The sequence below is a fragment of the Mus pahari genome, chromosome 1 (genome assembly GCF_900095145.1).
Source record: "Mus pahari chromosome 1, PAHARI_EIJ_v1.1, whole genome shotgun sequence".
NCBI lineage: Eukaryota > Metazoa > Chordata > Mammalia > Rodentia > Muridae > Mus > Mus pahari.
Genome location: NC_034590.1, coordinates 111,335,351 through 111,352,171, shown reverse-complemented (window position 1 = coordinate 111,352,171; position 16,821 = coordinate 111,335,351). Strand labels below are relative to the sequence as shown.

Here is a 16,821-nt window from a genome sequence, read left to right as displayed (position 1 = left end):
AGGATAGGGCAATAGCCCCAGTATGTCTGTACTTGCTATTGTTCAAGCAATGCTATTCTTAGATGCTATTGTTAATCTCTCTCTCTCTCTCTCTCTCTCTCTCTCTCTCTCTCTCTCTCTCTCGTGTGTGTGCAGTTATAGAACAGGGTCCCTTGGAAATGGAAGGAGCCAGTGGGACCTCTGCTCTCAGTCCTATGGACTGTTGGCTCAGGGTACACCCACTGTAGTGACTAAAGGAAAAGCATAGCTGCTCCCTAAAAGCTGCACTAATGTTGAAGTATCTTCACACACTAGTGTCTTGAGACCTTGGAGACCAACCTCTTCTCTGGTGACAGGAAAAGTGAACAGAATAGAAGGGAGGAAAAAGATAGGATGGACAAGATGCTGACCCCAGTTCTGTGCAGAACAAGATGCAAAATCAGCAGGCAGTCCTTAAATCAGTGTATATTTTAACCTAGGCCTCCTAGAAGAATTCTAAAGAAACCATCACTGGTGAACATTAGTAAGACCCTGTTTCCCCTTCTCTTTGCCAGTGTAGCAGTCTGGATTCTGAGTTGTATAAAGAAACTCCAGGCCACTTTTGTGAATTATGGATCTCCTTGCATTGTTGATGTTGAGCCAAGTGTGAGGCTAGTGGTTCTTAAATCCATTTCTAGAAACTGTCCTAGATGAGATTCCTTTTCCAGCACAACTTTATCCCGAAGTTCTAGTTTTTATTTATTTGAGACTGTAGCCCTGACTGTCCTAGAACTCTTTGTATGCTTGGCTGACCTCAAACTGACAAGAGATTCACCTGCCTCTGCCTGGGATTAAAGGCGTGTGAGCCATTATACCTGGCCTGAAACTCTGGTTTCAGTGAAACCTTTCTTGTTTGTTTATTTTTCTTTGAAACAGCATCTCATATAGCCCAAACTTGGTATGTGGTTGAGGTTGGCTTTGAGCTCCAGATCCTCTCTCTTTTTTCCACCTCCTGGGTACTGTGATTATAGGCATAAGACACACATATGGCCTGGTATAACTTTTTTTTTTTTGAGACAAAGTGGTCTCCTGGTCCTGCCTTTACTTCCCTAGTGCTGAGATTACAAGAAAAGCCACCTCATTTGGGCCTAATGTAACATACATTTATTATTATTTTGAGACAGAATCACCCAATCATGCCTCTGTCTCCTCAGTGTAGGATTACAGGAATGTGTAACATAAGTAACTTTTATAAAAATCTGTGCCAGGCAGTGGTGGCGTCTGCATGCTTTTTATCCCAGCACTTGGGAGTCAGAGGCAGGCAGATTTCTGAGTTCGAGGCCAGCCTGGTCCACAGAGTGAGTTCCAGGACAGCCAGGGCTACACAGAGAAACCCTGACTCGAGAAACCAAAAACAAACAAACAGAAAAAAAAAAACCTGCTGACATACTTGCACTACTAGAGCAATATACTAATCTTGTTGGTGTTCCTCTGCCTGGCAACAACCCAGAATTCCTTTCAGCTTTCAGAAACTTAGGTTCGGTTGCAGCTTACTCTCTGACCTTTGTCCTGTGGCCAATGCCATGATCTATCTTTACTACCAGAGACTATCCAGAAATGGTCCAGGTCCACATTCCTTTGCTTGCTTCCATCCACTGTGTGCTGAGATTCTCTCCTCAACAGTGGAGCCTATACTGGTAATACCTCTTCCTGTAGACTCCATGTGCTAGCCTTCCCCTAGAAACTGGATGGAACTGTTAATTCTTGGGTTCTTTGTGCTATGGTCTCATGACACTGGCCTGGGAAAGACACTGTGCATCAATGCTCCCTCTGTTGCCATTGCCCAGCTTCTGGCTGGCACTCTAGAGAGGCAAAAGGGCCCTTCCCATGCATGTAGCTTGTTCAGGGTATCTGGTAGGACAGAGCCTTGCCATCAGTTTTAGAGGGCTCATCAAGGTACTCAAGAGAGCTATGATGACTTCTGGTAGCTAGACTCTGAACATGTAATTTTTGGCTATTCTTTTTTATAATCTTGTGAATGAGAGTTAGGGGCCTTCTTGAATGGCTTGGATGAATATCAACTCACTTTAGAGGTTAACTATAAATTGGTCCCACGACATTAAATCCACCAGGTTATAAGGTATTCTGCTACCTGTGGTGGGTATGGGTGTACAGACACTTTGTCCATCTGTAGTCCATGGGTACCTTAGGGCCCCTTTGTCTTTCCTTGTTAGCACAGCCCACTTCTGCAGCTCATTGCACACTGCCTGGTGTGCAAACTTACAGCCTTGGGGCAAAATAGACAGACAGGTCACTATTTTGACTACCTCCTCTAACCTCATTCTGAGCATCTCTGTCCACACGTTTGTCAGAACAAGCTATGGCAAGTTTTTGCAGTGGCTAGGGCGGGGAGACAGCTCCATTGGTAATATAGCCAACTTCCCAGGTCAGAGTTGAACTTGGGTTCTCAGTCACTGTTTCTGGTTTGCTCTGTGTTCAGATGACAAGCAGGGACATCTTTTACCTTCTACATCTTTCTATGTAGAGTCTATGTATGGGACTTGACTACAGGTTCCATGGTCTGATGGGGTTGCTTAGTCCAGGATGAACCTGAGGCTGATCCTGGTTCTACTCATGTCTTGATTCGTTCTTCTTTCCTGGGTAGGGGTTACACACCTGAACTGTTTTGTCATACCTCTGACTCCTCCCTTCACTCACACATTGCCCTGAGCCATTAGGACTTCATCTTAGGGCAAGTATATGAGGAAACTAAAGGAAACTTACTGAGTCTAGGCAAATGTGTACCTGTTTGGTACCTGCAGGAAGCTCCTCCCCCTGAGAGACATTGGAAGGGCCAGAGAGGTATCTGAGAGCTTTTCAGAAGCAAGAGCCTAAAAGTCTTGGGCCAATTGCCAGTACATACTTTACCCGACCCTAAGATTACTTTTGGGTCTTTCTTTGGTTGCCACCTTTTTCTAGTGGGAGCTGCAGTGGCTCCAGCTGTGTGGGCGTGGGAATACATTAATGCAAGAAGTTGCTGTTTCTAGATTTGGCATCCTCTGCATACACCCATGATAAATGGTTCCACAGCTGTTATTCAGGAAGTGTGGTGGATATGGCTGGTTATGTTGTGTCCTGAGGTTAGAAAGGGAGGACTCAGAAGGGCCATTTCTTCTGTGGAAACTGCTTGTGAGGAAGGAAGTGTCTGTGACCTCATCACAAGGATGGACCTGAGGACAGACCAAGCCAGGCCTTCAGGTCTGTAATGAGTTAATTGTGTTAACACAGGCGTTACTACACGGTTATCCTGGGTTTAGAAAAGCTGTGTCAGGGTGTATGGTACAGTGGAAGGGTGAACCTGAAAGAGTTCTGGGTCTGTCCTCCTTTCTCCTTTCTCCCTTCTTCCCCTGATGCGGTGCCATCTTTTCTAATCATGCCACGATCATGACTGGGTCTTTGGAGCCCAGAAGGCTGAAGGGCACAACCCTTGATGTGAAATGTTGCCCAGGCCACAGAATCAGAGAATGGTGTTGACAGCATCAACTTGTGGCCAAATTCCTGCTCTCCTTTGTGTACCTTTCCCTTTCTGATCAAGTGTTTGCTAAGCTTTATTTCTGTACATGGTGCTGGGGAGCAAACTCAGGGCCTCTATACTAGGTGGCTAGGTACTTTACCACTGAACTATACAATACTTGCAATACTCTACCCAAACATATTGAAGTCTCTTCCAATAGTATTCTCTTGGAAGTATTTCAATGTACATCTCTGAAAGATAGAGTGGGTTTTGTTTTTTGTTTTGTTTTGTTTTGTTTGAGATAGGATCTCACTTTATCACTCAGCTTGGCCTATAATACCCAATTCTCTTGCTTTTGCCTTCTAAGTGCTGGGATTGTAGATGTGTGCCACCACTGTAGTCACAGGAAGTCTTCTTTCAGTGTTCACATGTTCCTAAGAAACCCCCACATATCTGTTCCTCTTCCAGCTTTTCACTCCTTTTTCTTTCCCTTTGCTTATCCCTCCCTCCCATCTGAGACCCAGATAAATCCCATGGTGGCTCTGCTGGTGTTGCCAGATGTCATCTGAGCTGTAAGATCACCTTCTCTGTACTTTTCTGTTGAGGAAACAGGTTTTGCTATATGACATCATCTGGACTATGTCTTTCACAATATTTGTGCTTGGGCTAACTGTCCATAGGTACCTTAGCAAAGGCCTAGACTTCTTCACCATTGTAGGTGCTTCCTCAATTATGGTGGTGTTGTCAGCCACTGATTGTTGGCAGGATCCGTGAAGTCTTTGGATGCTTCTGGACACTGCAGGATACTTCCCTGCTTTTCTCACTAGGTAGTTATCTGTGAAGAAGTGTCTCTCATGCCTGCCTGGGTATATACTTGTTTTTTTCCTCAGTTTGCCAACTCTCAGAATGAAGAAGCCAACCCTACTTGTCTTTCAGAAGTGCCAGTTTAAGATTCATATATCTGAGCCGGGTGTGGTGGTGCATGCCTTACTCCCAGCACTTGGGAGGCAGAGGCAGGCGGATTTCTGAGTTCCAGAAAATCCAGGTTTCAGAGAAACCCTGCCTTGAAAAAAACAAACAAACAAACAAACAAAAAAAAGATTCATATATCTGTAAGCACTTTTGGACTGATGGTCTGTCACCTGTTATAGCTTTCACTATACTTATGAACACCATGTTACATCTTGAGCCAGGTTTGTGATCTGCTCAGCTCTGGTATCTACTGTATCCCTCATGTATGTGTCCCTCAGCCCTGTTCAGGCTCCCTGTTGCTGTCTGCAGCCTGCAAAGTGGCCCCAGTATGTTTCTTGAGCCTTGACTCAGTACTTCAGGGTACAAGTAATGCATATACTAGATGGACATCATCATTTAAACCCTCCCTGAAAATGGAAGCCTGGATCAGGAAAGCTTGGGAGGTATAGAGGGGGTGGGAGGCAAGCTAGATACAGTTTTCCAAGACAAGTGAAGGTCACATGTAGAGGAGTTCAGATACCTTGCAGCACTAAAACAGTAGCCTTCATGGTTTCAGCATGACTATATTTGTGTTTTTGCAAGAGCATTCTGATGATGCAGGGAGGATTCTATCTCATAAGTATGGTTTGTTGGAGCTGTGATCACATCCCTTACATCTACTGTAGAGACAGCCTCTCGTTATTCTCTGTGGAATGAGCTACCTAGGCAGAGAGATGGCAGATGGCAGTGAGCATAGGCTAGGTCCAGCCAGGCCCTAAGGCAAGAGTAAGCTGAGTAAGGGTGAAGTAAAGAAGGAGCACAGAGAAGTGGACACACGAAGGCCTGCATGGTCAGGAGTAGGGTGCAGGGACAGAGGATGAGAGACAGCAGGTGGATTGTAGGTGTGTATCTCTGCAAGCGGAAGAGCTGGGTACTGGTACAGAGGTGGCCTGTTGGATTAGGCTTGTCTGGGGCATAAGACAGGGATGGCCCAGTCAATGCAGCTAGTATTTGACATCATCTGTCTGGCAGCTAGAAAATTCTTCTTCATGGTCACAGCAAGCTGTCCAGACAAGTCCCCTCTACTAGGGTTCTGTTAAATTTGAAATACCATGTCAGTCTGTTCAGCCGTTCTTCAAGTATTGATAGCCTTTCCATTTCCAGCCAAGGGTGTCCTGGGCTATTGCCAGATTTCTAGAAAAGTGCTGTACTCTGCTCACTTGAACACACCCGAGCCATTATTTTCACTTCACAAGTAAAAAGGTGAATCACAGAGGTTGATGAGCCCAGGAAGTCTGGTTCTGCAGAGCCTACCTGACCTGCGTGGAGGGCCTCTGTGGAGCATTCAGGCAGTGTCCAAGAAATTCTTGCTCCTTCAGGACCTTGCAACTACTGTGTTGCAGTGCCTGTGCTCTCTAGTTTTCTGAAGACCTCAAAGGATTGTAGGCCTGGAACCTGCTGGCCCAGACCAAGGCGGCCCATGTGGAACCCACCAAAGCTGATTGAGAAGAACTGGCTATTTATCCACATGTTAGTATGTCCCATCCCTGTATGTGTCATCCTACCTCCACACCAGGATGAAACTGCACACAGGCTAGGCTAGGCCTTGTCTCCACTAGAGGGCACTCTTGACCACTTAGGGCCCCACAGTGATCCTGTTCACAGTACAAAGAACAGTTACTCTTTTGTGATTTTACTGTGTGGTTGGTTGACTCTCCTGAGTTGCTGTGGGGTTAATGAGAGAAGGCAGGAGGAAGCTTTGCATAGTAAGAGCATATCCAATACCAAGTGCAGAGCTGGCATTGGGGCTAGTGCCTAGCAGCCTACGCACTTAGGTGTGTCTGTACACATGCATGTGGGACCCAGGAGCCATGCCCTAAGACCAGTTGTGCCTTGTCCCAGGAGTGGTAGTGGTGGGAGAATCTGAGTGCTCATCTGTGCCAGCTTAGGGAGACACTAGCATTTTCATCTCTGACAGTCCAGTGGGTGAAAGAGATTATTCTAATTGGATCACCTTTGACCTTGTTTATTTTGACCCACCATCCTCATTACTGATATTTTGTTTTAATAGTTTCAGGTTGCCTTTGACCACTCCTACATCTCAAGAACAGTAAGGATAGCCATGGGAACATGTCCATTCTGTTTATGTCTGGTTCTCTTGGCTCTTTATAGGGAATGACATGTAGGGGGTGTTTGTTTGCTTGTTTGTTTTGTTTTGTTTTGTTTTTTGTTTTTGGAAGGGATGTCCAGAGGAACAGCTTGTAATTTATTACATCATTGACCCTATTTAGATAGCGACCCTGCTTAAAGATTATGGTCTGCTATTATCCCCTTTCACAGATTGCCGTGGGTTTGGGGGTCATGTCACTGCCAGAATTGTGGCTGGTGACTTTGCACCAGAGGGAAAGGGAGCCACAAGACCACCTACAGTGGTTGCAGAATTTTGTGTGTGTTGGGTGTGAGGTAGGTACACAGTGTTAAGCTATGATGAATTTGTGTGTGTCATCTTAATGATCTGGTTTGCTGCACCCTTCCCTGTATATTTTGGCAAGACAATGATTGACAACTCTACCCAGGGGAGAAAGAACATAGCTGGGTGTCATTTAGAGGTTGGAACAAATCGCCTTAGAAACAGTACATCAGGGTTTTGTTATGTTTTTGTTTTCTTAGTTTCTTTGTTTTTTTTTTTTTCCCCCCTTTTGGTGCTGGGTGAGGGGTAGGGTGTGGAACCCACACTTTTGTGCATGTTAAGGAAGTACCCTACTACTGAGCTTTATCCCCAGCCCAAGTACATCAGTTCTGAAGCCTTAAGCCAGGACTCTGGTGTGGTCCATGGACTTAGACATGATGGAGTCCCTGACCTTCAGGGTCACAACAGTGACATTTATTATGGGTTAGGTGTGGAACAAAGGCCCTGTCATAGGCCTGTTTGCTGACTAAGAAGTAGGGCAGGTATGGAGCCAACTCATCTGTCATGCATGGGAATCTGCAGTACAGGCTTCCTCTGGATGCCCTAGAGTCTCCCTGAGAGGGAATGGATATCCCTGATATGCCCAAACCTCCTACTACATGGACCTCCTACTTCACCAGCTGCTGTATTTGTAGAAAAGCAATCTTGTAGCCTTCATGAAGGTAAGGGGCATCTTGTTCTTTCTAGTGTGTCATTCTATAATCAGTGCTTCATTCAGCCTCATTATTTGTAACTTATTATGAGTTTAGATGTTTGTGATGAATTGCTTAAAAAAAAATCAGACTTTTTGGTCCATGGGTATTCATGATTTGCATGCTGAAGCATTCTGTGAGGTGGACTCTGGGCAGGGAATACCTGGCCTGCTGTGATGGAGGATTGTGATAGTCATTGTCTTTAGTTGTTTCTTTTGTTTGTTGGCCTTTTGTTCTTCCACCCCAATTGAGTATATTTTCTTTTGAGTAGAGTAGACATTTCCTTGAGGTTGATTTGTTGCCTTGAACCTATGGCATTGTCCCTCTGCTGTTTGGGTCCTTCTTTAGGATTCAGGTGTCAACAACCTATAGACCAGGCAAGACAAGGAGGATGATATTCCTGAGTAACCTTGGGAAGATTCATAAAGACCTTCAGGAGCAGTGGGAACCTGTGGGCAGAGGGCACAGCAAATTCTGGGGTTTGAAGAAGGGCTGTGTATGCTAGCACCTGTAGGTCATGGGAGGCCATAGAGACCCCAAGTCTGAGCAGTCAGAGCAAAAAAGGACTGCTCTGGTTTAAGTGTGCTCGTGCTAGTATTATGCATAGGCAGTATTCCTGTTTGTTCGTTCCTTTTTTACCCTTCTGCTTTTTGCTATGAATGCCATAGCATGGAGACCTTCACCAGATACCAGCTTCTTGGACTTAGGAATGGAGAACTGAATGAGTCTATTATAAATTTCCCACCCAGGTATTATTATGTTACATCAGCAGGATGGGTCAAGATGGGTGTTGAAGACTTGAATCCAAGAGCGATTTGGGCAAGCTTGGCTTTGAGAAGGCTTTCTTTGGCCAAGGGCCAAAGTTGGGCCAGGGTTAGCAAGGTACTGAAAGGTAAACTACCCTGCCATGCCCATCTAGTGAGGTGTCAGGCATTTGTACAGATGCTGTGTGTGACAGTCTTCTCCAGAAGCCACAGCCTCTTAGTTGCTGCCTCCTTGAAGGGTGTGCAGGATGGGCCCTGGCACCTGCTCTGCTGTTCCTCTCACTTTCAGAACACAGGCCACTCCCACATCTAATGCCTCCCCTCTGTCTTTAAAGGCAAAAACATTTTCAATTAGAGAGGAATGTGCCTTTGAGGGGACAGCCTGCCTGCCTGGTGACCTGCAGCTGTTGGGATGGAACAGGTGGCCAGTGAAGGACCAGTGCCCTGTGTCATTTTGGAGTCCCACTCTTCTACCCACGCAGTCTTTCCCTGTACAAAATGACAAAGACTGACAGAGCCCTGACAAGGTCTGCGCACCTCCCTCACCTGGTATTTGTGACACAACAAACAAGGACAATACCAGGTACTGCACTGACCTCTCAGATCTTAAGAGTCTATTTGGTGGTTTCTGACTCCTCCTTAGAGCACATGGAGAGGTGTATACTATGCTGTGTGATTGAAGCTGCACTTCTGTGACAGTGGGCCTAGGTTTTCCCACCTGCATCAGGTGGGTTCCTGATGGGCTGGGGCAGTGACCAGTCCTCAGTGGAGCTATCTGCATTGGAATCCTCTGCACTCTTTTCTGGAGAAGCCTTTTATCCTTCCATAGAAGTTCCCTTTCATTTTCCTCAGACAGACAGTTTTCTCTGTATTTTTTTCTTCTGGATTTCAGGCTTTTCTTTTGGGGGTGGGGGGGAACCTACCTAAACCCTACTGATTCTCAGTTTTTGTTTTTTTGTTAAGAGTACCACAATAGTCTCTGTATGGAGTTCTTTGCCTAGTATATAACATAGATGGGCAGGATTGGAACCCAACACTCAAAGAGCAGAGACACCCAGCAAGTTTAGAGCAGCTCTGCTCCATCTAGCCAGCCTTGTCAGAACTGCTGCCTCCCTCTTGTGTAGGGCTCCCTGCCTCGTCCCTGTGGACTGAGCTGGGCTATATTTTGCAGCTGAGGTTTTTATACCACCAGGCAGGGAGGGGCAGCTTGGCAGGGCTGGCCATTGCCCTTTCCTGACTGCCTGTGCTCAGGGCCTGTACAGCTTGGTGACATGCCAAGGGTGTGTGATAGACAGGATGTCACAGTCTTCCTGCTATGAATGGACTTGGCTTTGGAACCTACAAGCTCCTGGGAATGGTGAGCAGTCTACTTGGTGGGTGTAGGCCCACCTGTGATTACAGATGAGCCTAGAACTGGTTCTATGTCTCTAGTACAGGGCATGCCTTAGCCATAAACACAAGTCTTCCTTCTTCCCTAGACCTCCTTCCCATTTGCCATGTGTAATAGTTTGTGAGCATAGGAAGTCCAAAAGAAAGTGATGCTTAGGCCCTTTAACACCTCTGCCCTCCTGTTGGTACAGGAGCTGGGCCAGGCAGGCTGACTGTGTAGGCTCCAACAACCTCTTTAATTGTTCAGTTTCTGGTGGGACAAGAGCTTGGAACCAAAGGATTTGTGTGGCATGGTGGTGCATTTCTTTGCCTTCTAAATTTGTCCTGGAATTCTTGCCTTTCCTCCTTTTCCCTCCTGATTATACCAGGCAGCACTTTGGTTCCAGTCTTACCTTGCTGCTACTTCCTCACAATCAGTGCCTAACCTTTACTTTAGGAGGGTGTTTGGCCTGCTGTGTGACCCTGAGTTCTCTGCTTGCTGCCTTGGAGGAGGGGTTCTTGCAAACTTCTTGTAGCTGAGTTGTGTGAGTTTACACGGCATGAGGGGGTTCCACTTGGTTTCCTCTTGTAGTTGAGGTCCCCTGGTATGCTGCCTACACCTTTCTACATTTTATGTTGGCCTGTCCTGTCCAGGTTGACAGCTGTGGAAGGGAGACTCCTCCTGACAGGAAAGGGTGTTTCTGTCCTTGTCTTCTCAGTTCATCATGTGAAGAGACAGGTACTGAGTTCAAATATCACTGGCTGACTTGTGGGAGCAGTGGTGGGTTTAGGTGTAGAGCTCACAGCAGCTTTGTCTCTGCCACCCTGAGAAGGAGTGGGATATCTCATCTTGAGTAGGAGTGGACTGAACCAAGTACAAGATTCTTTGTGAAGGGCCATGGAGTCCTGGCACAGTAGCATCACCACATGGGTGTAAATATGGTTGCCTCCTTACCCTGTGTACTGTACTCTTGGAGGTGGTCAAGGATAAAAGCTCCAGTGCTGGCTGCCAGTACAGGAAGCCAAGTGGAACAGACTTGAGGTATAAGGACTGAGTCAGACCCCACCGCAAGGGCAGGCCTGCCTCAGTTACCAACCTCTACCTTAGATTCTTCTCTTGAGTGCATGATGCTGGTAAGTAAGCTGGTTCTAAAAGCTCTCCATGTGTCTCTAGCCTTCAGGGCAGCTCCTTTTCTTGTGACTGCTAGGATGCTAGTTGATGCTTTTCTTAAGTTGCTTTTGTGCCCCTTCCTTCCTTCCTTCCTTCCTTCCTTCCTTCCTTCCTTCCTTCCTTCCTTCCTTCCTTCCTTCCTTCCTTCCTTNCTTTCTTTCTTTCTTTCTTTCTTTCTTTCTTTCTTTCTTTCTTTCTTTCTTTCTTTCTATTCCTTCCTTCCTTCCTTCCTTTCTTCCTTTTTCTCTTTCTTTTTAATGGGATTTAACTGATTTTTAAGATTCATTTATTTTATTCTATGTATATCAGTTTTTCCTCACATGTATATCTGTGCACAATGTATATGCCTGATGCCCATGGAGGTCAGAAGAGGGCGTTGAATATCCCCAGAACCAAAATTATAGGTGACTGTGAGCTACTGTGTGGGAATTGAACTCACATTCTCTGTAAGAACAAGTGCTCTTAACTGCTGAGCCATCTCTTCAGCCTTGTGCCAGTTTTTGTGCTGCCTGGAATATAGAGGTTTCTCAAGGACTGGCTTTCTTCTCCTTTCTTGGAGTTTCAGCCCGTAGTTTGGTATAGTTGTCGGAAAGCAACTGCTTGGTGTCCTTGCCTGACTCCTGCACAGGGTATCCCTTTTTACCTAGTCTAGCCTGAAATTACTCTGGAATTGGCAGCAAGGTTTGGTTCTAGCCCAGAAGGCTCCATGTAAAGGCTATCACCTAGCAGGTGTGGACGCCCTGTAGTCAGAAGGGAGTCTGTAGCTACTGCTATGGTCATCTTGGCTATCTCTACCCTTCCATTTACTCAGGCTATCATTCCCCTGAAGGAAGCTGATAAGATGAGCCCCTGAGTGGGATAATCTGCCATCAAGAATCTCTTGGTGTAGCCACATAGGGTGGATGAGGCACTTACGAGAGGCCGTCATGGAGAAGGATGAAGGGTCTTAGGGAGCCTTCCTTCCCCAGCTGGAAAGGTACAGCCCAACATCATAGTTTTGAACCCTATGGCACACCAGGAAAAGATTATGAACTGTCTGGAAGTAAGCAGAACAAAGATTGTCTCCCTGTGACTCATTGCCTGAGGCTCCTGGGCTCTGGATTGCTAGGAGTCTGGGACAAAGGAATCTTCACCCTAGGAGTTCTTGTTCTCTGGCAGTGAGGTGGCAGTGCTCCTTTTGCCCAACCTTGGCTCTTTGGCTATGCTGCCTGGGATCTTGCAGGCTCTCTATAACTCAGGGAGGAGCAGAGAGCTGCTGCTTCCAATACGACTAAGCATAGGCTAATAGAATATTGCAGTTGGTCACTCTAGATTTTGTTCAGGGAGTCTTTTCTACAGGCATACAGTTTGTGAGGAATCCCTATAGCCTTGATAAGTTATGTTCCCAATGGCCTGAGACCTGGCATGCCTCTGTTTTTTGTAGGGTGACTTAGGTCGCATGGCTGGTAGCAGCATTATTTACTTAACCCGGAGCAGTTAACTAGACTGTCCAATATATGTCTGGGGCCACACTTACTTTGCTTGGGCACAGTAGGGCACTGAGATGGCTACTTTGTTTTGAGATCTATGTTCCTGGCTAGAGTGGGTCTGTGGGCCCTGGAGATTCTCAATCAGGAATTTGCCTCAAGTATGCAAGCTAAAGGCAAATGTGTGCATGAGGGTGCTTGGGAATTGAACTCAGGTCCTCTGCCAGAGCACCCAGAGCTCTTAACTGCTGAGCTATGATATCTATTAGTTAAGGGTTTTATGCTTTGATAAAATACTATAACTAAAAACAACTTAGGGAGGAAAGAGGTTTTTTTTTTCATCTTAAAGCTTTTGGTCTATCATCCAGGGAACTTAGGGCAGGATATCAAGGCAGGAACCTAGAGTCAGGAACTGATGCAGAGGCGATTGAGGAATGCTGCTTACCAGTTTGCTCCCCATAGTTTGCTCAGCCTGCTTTCTTATACCACCTTCGACCTACCCAGGTTTGTACCACCTACAGTGGACTGTGTCCTCTCATATCAATTATCAATCAAGAAAATATCCTACAGACTTGCCTATAGGACAATCCTATAGAGGCATTCCTGGATTAAGATTACCTCTTCCAAGATGATCCTAGTTTGTGCCAGGTTGACATAAAACTAGCCAGAAGACTGTGTGTGATTGTCTGCCTTTGTAACATATCTTGTTCAGTCTTTAGTTCTTCTTGAAAACAGGATTATCTTTAAATCATTGAGTTGTAGGACTTCTGTACTTAGTGCAGATAAAAGTATTTTGTTTGGTACAGCAAGTTATGGTTACCTACTGTGTTCATTTTTTTAATTTAATGATTAATTTATTTTTATTTTAGGCATATATATGTTTTGCCTGTGTGTATGTACCATGTGTGTGCCTGGTACACAGGTGTTGCCTGCAGAGGCCAGAAATGGTTATCAGATGCCTTAGAACTGAGTTTCAGATATTTGTGAGCTGCCACATGAATGCTGGGAATAGAACCCAGGTTCTCTGGAAAAGCAGCCAGTGCTCTTAACCACTGAGCCATCTTTCCATCCCCAAGTATGTTCATTTTTTAGTAGCATTAAAAAAAAGTTTGGGTATGTTTAAATGTTGGTGAGATCCTTTTTTCTCTTTTTAATTTAGTGCTGTTTATATTCTGAAAAACTTTGCCTGCTCTGGGTTTGGCAGAGGCACTGCTGAGCTTTGGTTGTGTTTAGTTCTCTGATGCATCTGGGTGTGAGATGGGGCATACCATTGTTTCTTACCAACACATTCCTTTCTCCACTGAATGATTTCATACCTTTTTCATACTTTTGTTTTGACATAGTTTTCATTTCTCTAGGTCACATGCCCAGGAGAGAAGTGGTTGAGTCATATGGTGATTATATGTTTCACTTTATAGAATATCTTCAAACTGTTTGCCAGACTAGCTAGTCATTTTAGATTTCATCCAATAATGATCCAGGAATCTACTTGTTCCATGTTTTTGTTAGCACTTTATTTTAGCCATTCTGATAGGTACTGTTGTGGTCTGAATATGGTTTGCGTATACTCCCCCTGCCCCCAAGCCTATATATTGACTTTAATTTCCAGTATGAGACATTCATCAGTGGAGACTGATTCCTGTCATGATGTTCAGAGGCAAGAGCTTCAGTGGGTGATTAAGATTAGAGAAATCTTTCATATGACACCTTGGAATTTAGTCAGCAAAAAGGCAGTTGATATGAAGCTGGAGAGGTGGCTCAGTGGTTAATCTTCCAGAAGTCTGGAAGTTTGAGTCTCAGCACCTATATGGCAGCTCACAGCCATCTGTAACTCTAGTTCCAGAGAATCCTGTACTGACTTCTGGCCTCCATGTGTACCAGACACACATATATAGATATACATGCAGACAAACACCCATACACATAAAGTAATAATAATAATAATAATAATAATAATAATAATAATAATAATAATGGAATATTTGAGGGGGTTGTTTTTGTTGTTGTGGTTGGTTGGTTTTAGTTTTGACAGTTGCCAGATTGGGGGGGGGCGCTGAACCCAGAATTGTAAGCTAAATAAGCCCTCTCTTTAAGATTCCCCAGCTTCAGATTATTCTTAGTAGTAAGACAGAATAAAGTGATGGAGGTATGGAGTGGCTAAAAGCCATACTGGATGCTGTCTCTTCTATCATCCATACCAAGTTCACCATCAGACTATGGCACTGTCTCCAGAGCATGTTGGGCAAGTGCTTCTTCCCACCCCAGGTATCTCAATGCTTGGACAAACTGCTAGCCCAGATTTCTTACTCCATTCCCATTAGCACATACCACAACCAGTTAAACTTGTGAGGAACATAAATTGGATCATGCCACTCTCCTGGATAAATCTTTTGATGGTTCTCTGTCCTGATCCCTCCCTGGACTTTGGGCCTTGTACTTTTTGGCCAGCCTCTGTTTGTGTTTCCACCATTACAGAGCACTGATTCACCTTTTCAGTTCTTGCCTTTTTAAAAGTTTTACTTTATTCTTTTATTGGCTATTTTATTTATTTACATTTCAAATGTCATCCCTTTTCCTGGTCTCCCCTCTGCAAACCCCAATCCCATCCCCCCTTTCCCCTTGCCTCTATGAGAGTACTCCTCCACCCGCCCACCCACTCCAACCTCACCACTCTAGCATCCCCCTACGCTGGGGCATCAAGACTCCACAGGACCAAGGGTCTCCCCTTCTATTGATGACAAATAAGGCAATCCTCTGCTGTAATGTAGCTAGAGCCATGGATCCCTCCAGTGTATACTCTTTGGTTGATGGTTTAGTCACTGGGAGCTCTGGGGAGTCCAGTTGGTTGATATTGTTCTGTTACAGTCCCCTTCTTTCAGTCTTTCTCTAACTCTTCCATTTGCGTCCCCGGGCTCAGTCTGTTAGTTGGCTGTGAATATCTGCATATATATACACTATTGCAATGTATACACCAAGAAGCGATATATACACCAAGAAGCGTTTGCTGACAGGAGCCTGGTATAGCTCTTTGTGTGTGTGTATGTGTGTGTGTGTGTGTGTGTGTGTGTGTGTGTGTGTGTGTGTATCTCAATAGTGTCGGGGTTTGGTGTCTGCAGATGGGATGGATCCCTAGGTGGGATAGTCTCTGGATGGCCTTTCCTTCAGTCTCTGCTCCATTTTTTTTGTCCCTGCATTTTCTTTAGACAGGAACAATTCTGGGTTAAAAATTGCCAGGCAGGTGGTGCACGTCTTTAATCCCAGCACTGGGGAGGCAGAAGCAGGCAGATTTCTGAATTCGAGGCCAGCCTGGTCTACAGAGTGAGTTCCAGGACAGCCAGGGCTACACAGAGAAACTTATCTTGAAAAAAAAAAGAAAAAAAAAATGAGATGGATGGATGGCCCAATCCCTCAACTGAGGGTCTTGCCTATCTGCTGGAGGTGGTCTCTAAAGGTTCTGTCTCCCCTTCGTTGTGTATTTCAGCTAATGTCATCCCTGTTGGGTCCTGGAAACCTCTTCCTTCCCTGGTGTCTGCGACTTTCTAGTGGCTACCCATAGTTCCCCATCTCCCACTGCTCTGTATTTCTATTCATTTTTCTAATCCTCTGGACTTCTCTCCTGTCTTTTCCCATGCATGATCCTGCCTCCCCTTCCCCTTCCCTTCCAGGTCCCTTCCTCCCTCCCTCTACCTCCCTCCCTCTACCTCTCTCCCTCTACCTCTTGTGATTATTTTGTTCCTCCTTTTAAGTAGAATTGAAGCATCCACACTTTGGTCTTTCTTCTTCATAAGCTTCATATGGTCTTTGGGTTGAATCGTGGGTATTCTGAACTTTTGGGCAAATAACCACTTACAAGTGAGTACATACCATGTGTGTTCTTTTGTGTCTGGGTTATCTTACTCAGGATGATATTTTCTAGTTCTATCCACCATGACATTGCAGGTTCTTGCCTTCTATCTGCTTTTTAGCCAGCTGGTTGGCTTACCCTGCCTTCTCGTGTCACTAAGGTCTCATTTCACAGTATAACAGTTTGACTTTCATGTTTGTGTGTTGTTCATTTGAATACTGTTTTTAACTTCTAAAAGTTGACACATACCTGCTTATGGGGTTTAGTTACTCAGGATTGTTGTCCTCTCAGGATCTGTTGGCACTGTCTTTCTCTCTTGGTCCTAGCTTGCACTTTTTTGTTTTTTGTTTGCTTTTTCATACATCTAGCACTTTTTTATATACTACTAGCAGGAAGTATATTATTCAGAGGCTCAGCTTCTTGTAACCAGATAACCCTTCAGGAGGTAGGGCCAAGTTTTTTCCAGCACTCACCTCCTTACTTGTGGCCTTTCTCTTCTTGAGAGGAGAGAGCTCTGTACAGTGGAGACCTTATAGACAGCTTAGCAGGAGAGCCAGGGTTCCTGGCTCAGAGAGGACCCTTAGTGGGAGGTTAAGAGAAGACCATCTGCCGGGCGTGGTGGC

General features: G+C 45.3%; 1 protein-coding gene across 4 annotated transcripts in view; it reads left to right on the top strand.

Annotated features, from left to right (window-relative positions):
- Mob2 (MOB kinase activator 2) overlaps positions 1–16,821 on the top strand; it is a 48,977-nt gene that overhangs the window by 16,454 nt on the left and 15,702 nt on the right. The window lies entirely within an intron of this gene.